At 50.4% G+C, this 7,456-nt stretch overlaps 1 protein-coding gene across 1 annotated transcript in view; it reads right to left on the reverse strand.

Moving 5' to 3' along the window:
* MKLN1 (muskelin 1) overlaps positions 1-7,456 on the reverse strand; it is a 213,215-nt gene that overhangs the window by 204,630 nt on the left and 1,129 nt on the right. The gene's annotated exons all lie outside the window — the stretch shown is intronic.

The raw sequence follows: 7,456 nt of genomic DNA on the forward strand, positions 1-7,456 counted from the left end.
TGGATGTATACCCCGCCCTTCACTACCCAAAGGAGTCTCAGAGCGGCTTACAAACTCCTTCTCCTTCCCCTCCCCACAACAGACACCCCGTGAGGTAGGTGGGGCTGAGAGGGCTCTGACAGAAACGGCTCTTTTTCAAGGACAGCTCTTATCAGAACTATGGCTTGCCCAAGGTCATCCAGCAGGTGCAAGTAGAGGAGTGGGGAATCGAACCCGGTTCTCCCAGATTAGGGTCCGTCACACTTAACCACGCAGCTGGCTTTAAGTGGGGGAGTGCAAAATCGAACCTGGGTCTCCAGATTAGAGTCCGTCGCTCTTAGTCACTACACCACACTGGCTCTCTTATGGGTTGCCATAATTTGGCTGCGACTTTATGGCACATTCGACCACCAACAGTCAGTGACAGCTGTATCCTCCGTAAAAGCGAGGTTATTTACTGCCCAGCCAGACATGGATGGCCCAAGCTGGCCCGATCTCGTTCTGACTTTACGGCACATTTGACCACCAACAGTCAATGACAGCTGTATCCTTCGTAAACGCCGGGTTATTTACTGCCCAGCCATACCTGGATGGCCCAAGCTGGCCCGATCTCGTTCGCTTTCAGAAGCTAAGCAGGGTCGGCCCTGGTTAGTACTTGGATGGGAGACCACCAAGGGAGTCCAGGGTTCCTGCACAGAGGCAGGCAATGGGAAACCACCTCTGAATGTCTCTTGCCTTGACACGGACGGCCCAGGTTAGCCCGATCTCATCAGATCTCGGAAGCTAAGCAGGCTCGGCCCTGGTCAGTACGTGGGTGGGAGACCACCCAGGAACCCCAGGGTCGCTATGCAGAGGCAGGCAGGGGCAAACCACCTCTGGACGTCTCTTGCCTTGAAGACCGTAGGAGATCGCCATAAGCTGGCTGCAACTTGACGCCGTTTTCCACCACCACCAGGCTATGTGGCACTTTGCAGGACACAGGGTGAAGGCCATCCCTCGCTCCAAAAAAATCAGAACCCAAATTTAGGCCAGAGCAGGGGAGGAAAAGGAGCTGATCGGTGGCTCAAGTGGTTAAGACGCTGAACTGCAGGCTGTGGAAGGTCGGTAGTTCAGCAGTTCGAGACCCGGGTGTGCCGCATGACGGAGTGAGCTCCTGCCAACCTGGCAGTTCGAAAGCAAGACATTGCAAGTAGATAAATAGGTACCACTTCGGTGGGAAGGCAACAGCGTTCCGTGCGCCTTGGTGTTTAGTCATGCCGGCCACATGACCACGGAAACGTCTTCGGACAGCACTGGCTCTTCGGCTTTGAGACGGAGATGAGCACCGCAACCCTAGAGTCGGATTCGACTGGCTTTCGAGCAAGGGAACCTTTACCTTTAGGGGAGGAAAAAGAGAAGGATACTAACTCCAGCCACATCTCCTCCTCGTGACAGTGTGAAGAACTCCCCCTGTGAACAAATGTATGGTGCCGACCAACGCTTCCTCTAAGCTGTGGAGTCTTGTGAGCAAAAATTCTACTGTGAGCTGCCGGCATTACAGTTGTGAGCGAGCGGTTCGGCTGCTGCATACATCCGTTTGCTCTGGAGCTGTCCTCCCTGAGCGAAGACAAAAACGTGTGAGCCCGAGGCTAGAAAACTGTGAGCTGGCTCGCACTAACTCGGCTTAGAGGGAACACTGGTGCCAACTCTCCTCCTTAGCTTAAACCCTTCCGCAAATCTCACCTTCCCCGTGTGGCTTTGGCATTCCCAGCTGTGCCCAAGCCTGTACGTGTGACTGACAACATCTACCCATGTTCTTTCCCTCTTCCCCCTCTACTGTTTCTTCCAGACTATTCTCGGAGCAGCCTACGTAACTGTGTAAGATGCCACGTACACGGGAGGCACAGCAGGAACAACGGCCGCCCACTGAAAGAGAGAAGGAAGAGCAGGAAATGAGGCCAACCACGTACAAATAGGAGCACCCACAGTTACATCTATTATGCCTTCCTTTCGGCAGTGGATAGGAATAAGACGGTGTGTCGGTTTTATCCCACGTCTCGAACCACTTCAGGCAGGAGACTATTTGTTCTACCGTTTCTAGTGGCTCTTTCAACGGTGCCACGGCAAAGCAAATGTCATTATCTCCGGATCTCACTTCACATCTCCTCCTCGAGCCTATAATGTGCTTGATCCACGCTCTCTAAAAAGGTAAAGGTCAAGGTTTCCCTTGCTCGAAAGCCAGTCGGATCCCACTCTAGGGTTGCGGTGCTCCTCTCCGTTTCCAAGCCGAAGAGCCAGCGCTGTCCGAAGACATCTCCGTGGTCAGGTGGCCGGCATGACTAAACGCCGAGGTGCACGGAACGCTGTGACCTTCCCACCGAAGCGGTACCTATTTATCTACTTGCAATTTCTTGCTTTCGAGCTGCTAGATTGGCAGGAGCTGGGGCCGGAGGCGGGAGCTCACTCCGTCACGCGGCACTCGGGTCTCGAACTGCTGAGCTACCCAACCTTCCAGTCTGAAGCTCAGCATCTTAACCTCTGAGCCACCGCGGACCCGCCACACTAAAACCTTCATCAGTTTCTACCCTCTCTCCAAGGTGGGCTCATTCCCAGTTCCGGAAACCAGTCAGTCAAGAGAAACAACTTAAATCATCTCCCGGTAGTATTTGCAGGACAGAAACCCAAAAAGAATTAAGCGTCTCTATCTCGCCGCTCCCTGCAAGTGCCTTCTTTGGCGCTTATCACAGACAGACGAAGTTGGGAACCTCCTGTTTCCATCCCACAGACAAATTCCGCTCTCAGAGGGAACCTGCTTTCGAGGCCACGCTCGTCTGAGCACAGTAGGCAGGCAACGCTGCAGAAAGACAAGACCTGCCGGGCACGGAAGGATAACATGAAGTGTTACGAGACCATTACAATGTGCGAAGGGTCGAGGGTTTGCAGAGAGATCCGACGCGGATTTCGTGCACAGATGCCAATTTGGAAATGCAGCATCTGCGAACTGCTCTTGAGTCTACAGGGGGGTCGCTATACTAGTCTGTGGCAACAAAAATAAATAGGAGTCTCGGGCAACTTCGAGACTGATAAGTTAGTCTTCAAAGTGCCACAAGTGTGTGCATGGTAAGCATCCCAGGGGTCATTTCGTAGAAAAAGAGGTGCAGGAGCTCATTAGCATAACCCATAATCCCGTTAGAACCAGAGCAGTATGGACGCTGTGTAGTTGAGCACTTTACTGTCTGATTGGGTTTTAAACTGTATATTATGTTTTTAAATTGTATTATAGTATTTGATGTTTTTATGAGCAAATTTTTGCCTTGTAAGCCGCCCTGAGCCCTACGGGGGAGGGCGGGATATAAATTTAACAAATAAATAAATAAATAAACCCGCTCTCAGCACGCCGTCTGACTGTACCCCTATGGGTAGCGAAAGGCAGAGTATGAATCCAATTCCTCCTTTCTCGTGCCAAAAGTGCTCCTGTTTGTTTCGGCTGGGCTACTGCAGACTTCATAAGGAGATGATGCTTCCCCAGCGTCCACCAGGACCTCAACAGGCCCGATCGTTTTCTGAACTTCCAGAGGCCTTGAAAAAACCTGCCAACCACCACTAATCGCGTTTTGGATAATCCCCAACTGCACTTCCCAAGATCCGCCATTCTGCTTCTCTGCCTCCTTTCCCAGGTTTACAAAGGAACACCACAAACCATGCCACTAAACCAGTCCTCCTCCTCCTCCTCCTCTTCCTCCTCCTCCTCTTCCTCCTCGTCTTCTTCTTCTTCTTCTTCTTCCAAATCAAGCCTGAACTCTCTCTGGAAGAAGAGGAGATTGGATTTATACCCCGCCCTTCACTACCCAAAGGAGTCTCAGAGCAGTTTACAATCTCCTTTCCCTCCCCCTCCCAACAACAGACACCCTGTGAGGTAGGTGGGGCTGAGAGAGCTCTGGCAGGAACTGCTCTTTTTCAAGAACAGCTGTGCCAGCACTATGGCTTGCCCAAGGCCATCCAGCCAGGTGCGAGTGGAGGAATCAAACCCGGTTCTCCCAGATTAACCACGACACCAAACAGCAAAAACGACTTAACTGAGGCTATCGTTCCTTGCCCATATCATGAGAAAGCAAGAGTCCCTGGAAAAGATGATCATGCTAGGAAAAGGTGACGGCAGCAGGAAAAGACGAAGACCCAACATGAGATGTTGTCATGTGAGACTCAAGCAACAGAACAGTCCAGTGGCACCTTTAAGACCAGCAAAGTTTCCTTCTGGGCATAAACTCTTGTGTGCATGCACACTTCTTCAGATACCAATAGAACAAAGTTTGAGTCCAGTGGCCCCTTTAAGATCAGCAAAGTTTCCTCCTGGGCATAAACTCTTGTGTGCATGCACACTTCTTCAGATACCAATAGAACAAAGTTTGAGTCCAGTGGCACCTTTAAGACCAGCAAAGTTTCCTTCTGGGCATAAACTCTTGTGTGCATGTCCACTTCTTATACCCAGAATGAAACCCCCACAAACCTAAGGGCCAAGTCATTGTGGGACAAGGAACCAACGAATCTGACTTTTAACCCTCTTCTGTTATTGTTTTGACACATTTGCATGCAAGCAGCTGCTAGATTCACGTAGTAGGCACATATCGACCATTTAACGAATCGACCCCGTTTGACAGAAGAACCAAGGATGCAGCTCGCTATTGAGAAGAGAACAGAGATGGATTTTATCAGAGCAAGACTGTTGAGACCCAAAAGCCCTAAGTTCACTCAGGAAACAGGGAGAACGGAATGTGCCTAGAATCGAAACCCTTTGGTCGACTGCAATCGCCTTTGTTATTCAATTGCTCCGAAGGACCTTTACTGCCCAATACTCTGCACTAGAATAATATCTCAGAGGCCTGGATGTTCCCAAACAGCATCCCCCTCGGCATCGCCAAGGACCAGGATGTTCTGTTGAGAGCCAAGAGCTGTGTTAGTTATCACACCTTATCGGGGAAACTCCCCGTTCAATCCAGATGCAAAAGGTCCTTGAAAGATGCTGGGAGACCTCAATGTACATTAATGTTCTTGGGTCACATAAACAAATGCAAATGCCTGTAACTCTAGCCAGTCTCGGGGTATGCCAATGGAAAGATGCCAGCTCAAATGACGCTACCTGTTCGAATCCAATATGGTCTCTCCTGAGTTGTAAACTATTATGATGTCATTTTGGGTATAAGACTCGCCGCCCTTCCAGCTTGGGGATACTGGGAGCTGAGGTATCCAGTCCAATGTTCCCTCTAAGGTGTGGAGTCTCGTGAGCAAGAAATTCTACTTTGCGAGCTACCGGCATTCAAGTTGTGAGCGAGCCATTTGGCTGCTGCATAAATCAGTTTGCTCTGGAGCCCTCCTTCCTGAGCGAAGACAAAAATGCATGAGCTGGAAGCTAAAAAACTGTGAGCAAGCTCACACTCACTCAGCTGAGAGGGAACACTGAATTCAGTCCTGTATTTCCTGTTATTGCAATAAACAGATATCGTATTTACTGGATTCTGATGGTGTGTTTCCAAATTGGCCCAGGGAGCGCAGATTTGAGCTTCATAATGTCAACCAGAAACACAGAACATAGATATGACCATGTGTTTCGGGATATTTTGTAATGTCTATGTTCTACGCTTCCAATTGACATTATTCGGCCTTAGATTTGTGAAATTCAACCTTTTTGTTTTCTGAACTGAAGAGAGAAAAAGCTGCAGGCTTGCTGGCACCGTCACAACAACCCTGAGAGGTAGGCCGGGCCGAGAAAGAAGGGCTGGCTAAAAACCACCCGAGGAGTTTCCAGACTGGAGACAGCAGCTGCATCAGGCTCTCGGGCACCATCACAACAACCCAGCAAGTTAGGCCAGGCCGAGAAAGAACAGCTGGCTATAGATATAGCTAATATCTATGTTATTTGTTCCTAATGGACATCATTTCTGAACTGAAGAGAGAAGAGGCTCTGGGCTTGCTGACACCCATCACAACAACCCCGCTAGGTAGGCCGGGCAGAGAAAGGAGGGCTGCATAGAAACCACCCGAGGAGTTTCCAGACTGGAGACAGCAGATGCATCAGGCTCTCTGGCACCATCACAACAACCCCGCAAGGTAGGCCAGGCCGAGAAAGAACAGCTGGCTATAGATATAGCTAATATCTATGTTATTTGTTCCTAATGGACATCATTTCTGAACTGAAGAGAGAAGAGGCTCTGGGCTTGCTGACACCCATCACAACAACCCGGCTAGGTAGGCCAGGCAGAGAAAGAAGGGCCGACTAAAAACCACTCCGAGGAGTTTCCAGACGGGAGACAGCAGATGCGTCAGGCTCTCTGGAGCCATCACAACAACCCTGCGACGTAGGCCGGGCCGAGAAAGTACGGTGGCTATAGATACTGTTAATATCTATGATGCTGGGAAAGATTGAAGGTCAAAGAAGACGGGGACGGCAAAGGATGAGATGGTTAGACAGTGTCATAGATGCAACGAACATGGAATTGAGCCAACTTCAGAGGACGGCGGAAGACAGGAGGGCCGGGCGTGATCTGGTCCATGGGGTCGCGAAGAGTCGGACTCGACTGTGCAACTGAACAACAACAAAAAATGCTCTATGTTCCTATTTACATTATTCGGCCTTAGATTTGTGACCTTTTTGGTTTCTGAACTGAAGAGAGAAGGGGCTCCGGGCTCGCTGGCACCCAACACAACAACCCCGCGAGGTAGGCTGGGCCGAGAAAGAAGGGCCGACTAAAAACCACCCCAAGGAGTTTCCAGACGGGAGACAGCAGATGCATCAGGCTCTCTGGAGCCATCACAACCCTGCGAGGTAGGCCGGGCCGAGAAAGAACGGTGGCTATAGATATTGCTAATATCTATGCTCTATGTTCCTATTGACATTATTTGGCCTTAGATTTCTGGAAGTCGACCTTTTTGGTTTCTGAACGGGCTCGCTGGCACCCATCACAACAACCCCGCGTGGTAGGCCGGGCCAAGAAAGAAGGGCTGACTAAAAACCACCCTGAGGAGTTTCCAGACAGAAGACAGCAGCTGTATCAGGCTCTCTGGCACCATCACAACAACCCCGCGATGTAGGCCAGGCCGAGAAAGAGGGGCTACCTAAAAAGCACCCGAGGAGTTTCCAGATTGGAGGCAGCAGATGCACCAGGCTCTCTGGCGCCATCACAACAACCCCGCGAGGTAGGCCGGGCCGAGAAAGAACGGTGGCTATAGAGATTGCTAATATCTATGCTCTATGTTCCTAATTGACATTATTCGGCCTTAGATTTGTGGAAGTCGACCTTTTTGGTTTCTGAACTGAAGAGAGAAGGGGCTCTGGGCTTGCTGGCACCCAACACAACAACCCCCCGAGGTAGGCCGGGCCGAGAAAGAACGGTGGCTATAGATATTGCTAATATCTATCCTCTATGTTCCTATTGACATTATTCGGCCTTAGATTTGTGGAAGTCGACCTTTTTGGTTTCTGAACTGAAGAGAGAAGGGGCTC

The sequence above is a fragment of the Gekko japonicus genome, unplaced genomic scaffold (genome assembly GCF_001447785.1).
Source record: "Gekko japonicus isolate JY-2015 unplaced genomic scaffold, Gekko_japonicus_V1.1 scaffold2151, whole genome shotgun sequence".
Taxonomy (NCBI): Eukaryota; Metazoa; Chordata; class Lepidosauria; order Squamata; family Gekkonidae; genus Gekko; species Gekko japonicus.